We start from the raw sequence: 2,517 nt of genomic DNA on the forward strand, positions 1-2,517 counted from the left end.
CCATCAGAGAAACTACACCAATACCCTACAACATTCCAACCTCATACTCAGTGAAACTGAAAGAACACTCAAATATTATCAATCTCTCCATGCACACACAAAAACTGAAAAATCTGTCCTCTCCAAAAGCCTTAATTTCTGTCCAGAAAAAATACCCAAATAAGATACTACAAAGTGGAGAACTAGAAAAAATTTCTGATGCCTCCATCTGAAGGAATATTTCCACAACCTAAATTAATCCACTTTCAGCATGACTTCATCCTGTGACAACATCAACAAAAATATGAATGCCAAAAAATCCAAAAGACCTCAGAATGGACACCTTACAGTGGACAAAGCTCAAACCTCAACCACTATATTGACTGCTTCAGAGAAAGAATGAACAATGAAACAATTAACGACAAGCACTACTATAACAACATTTCCCTCTCAGAGAAAAAGGCCTTAGAATCGCTAAGATCCAACCACCAAATAGTAAAAAAAAAACAGCAGATAAAGGACGAGCTATAGTTATCCTGAACCATGACGACTACATAAATGAAGCCAACAGACAACTCACTGACACCACCTACTGTGAAAAACTACTCACCTCAAAACTCAAAAGCACCATCACATCATTTCCATCTGAATTAAAAGAAAAACTTCAGACCCTGATCCCTGCACTACCCAATCCAGGGATATTTTACATGCCCCCAAAAATCTACAATCAAGGAAACCCCAGGGGACCCATAATTTCCAACCATGGAACCCTAACTGAACAAATACCAAGTTTCATTGAATCTGTCCTAAAACCTCTTGTCACCCAAAGACCAAGTTTTATCCAAGACACAACACACTTTCTGCAAAAATTCTAAAACATAAATCATCTTCCCAGCAATACCCTCCTAGCCAACATGGACATCACCAGCTTATATACCAACATCCCACACCAGGATGGCATCCAAGCCTGCCTCACGTATCTACAAGAGCAAGATTACAACTCAGAGTACAGACCTCAAGACATTACTGAACTTATACACTTCATCCTCACATGCAACAACTTCAGTGTCAACAACCAACACTTCCTTCCAGACCATGGGCAGAGCTATGGGTACTAAAATGGCCCTACAATATGCTAACCTTTTTATGTCCCACTTGGAAGAAGCCCTCAAGAATTGCACCATCAAACCCATGATATACCTGAGATATATAAATGACATTTTCATCATTTGGACCAAAAACCTGCAGTCTCTCATTGATTTCCATCACAAATTCAACAATAATCACCCCTCCATCAGATTCTCTCTTGAATACTCCAACACCATTTCCTTTTTAGACACTGTACCCGTCTGGTCTCGAACATCCGGTCACGTGCCACTTGGGCCCAGATGTTCGGTGGCGTTTGTCTGTCCATCCCCAATGTCCCGCCGAGTGGATGTCTCTCTCCAGTGTAGTCTCTCCCCAATCTCACTTGCCACAACTTCGGATCTTGTTCCAGTGGTGGGTGTCCGACTACTGTGTGTCTCTAGACTATGGGACGTCTATGGTGATCTTCTGCGAGGCTTCACCTCCCCTCTACCTCACCCTTACACCCTGCGCCTTGATGGGTTCCTGATGTCCTTTGGCCAGTTCCCCCGACTGTTGAGGCTCTGCGTACACTTGTAGAGATGGTCTTATCGGCCTGCCAGGCCTAACTATACATCTACCCACAGTGTCTAACTGCTGCCTAGCAACCCCAGAGACTGTAAACCCCTTTCAGGTTTAAGCAACACTCGGGCTCTAAATGCCTTGCACCACAACCCCTCCAACAGTGGGAAACAAAAAAATACCAACAACAAAAAAGTATAAAGATATTAAGAGAGGGTCTCTGCCCCCTTGACACCTACTCTCTCGGCCTACCCACCAACGCCAGGCCCCAGATACCCATGGCCCCTAGTTGGCCATAAACTGGGTCTGGGCTAGACTGCAGGCTACTGCATCCTCCTCTTCCCTCTTTGCTCAGCCTGTGGGCTCGCTGGACCCATGGTGACCCTTCTCCGTACGCCTCCCCCACGTCCCTCATCGAGGCAGCTCTATGCCACTGAGGCCCGTCTTCTGCAGCCCCTCGTGCTGCTTATGCCCTTCGTACCCCACCTGGGGCACCTCCTCAAGCCCTCCAGAGCCCACAACGGTCCCACTTGGTCTGGCATCCTGGTAGCTACTGCTCCCTCCGGCTCCTCGGCAGTAACGCTCCTGGTGTCACGCTCCTTCTGCTCTTCCCGGTCTTCAAAGCCAGGTCCCTGGTCTGAACAAGGTGCCTCAGATCCCTCACTCCTTGCGCTGCCACCGGCAGCATTGTTCCCATGGTGGGCTTCGCTGCGTCCTCCCGTGCTGGGAGAGACATCTTCCCACCCTTTTTCCCCTCATAGGGGCTCCGGGAGAAACCTCCCTGCTGGCATCCCTGTGGGTCTCTCCCCCTCTTCCTTGCCAGTGGCTCCTTTTATCTCCACTGGCCGGCTCCCGCAGCTGATGTTATCAGCTGGCCACAGCTGTATAAAG

At 47.8% G+C, this 2,517-nt stretch overlaps 1 pseudogene; it reads left to right on the forward strand.

Moving 5' to 3' along the window:
- Positions 1 to 378: 378 nt before the first annotated feature.
- Positions 379 to 1,644, forward strand: LOC149875208 (uncharacterized; annotated as a pseudogene).
- Positions 1,645 to 2,517: the final 873 nt, after the last annotated feature.

This window comes from Crocodylus siamensis, chromosome 1 (assembly GCF_052110815.1).
Source record: "Crocodylus siamensis isolate JL-2025a chromosome 1, ASM5211081v1, whole genome shotgun sequence".
Taxonomy (NCBI): Eukaryota; Metazoa; Chordata; order Crocodylia; family Crocodylidae; genus Crocodylus; species Crocodylus siamensis.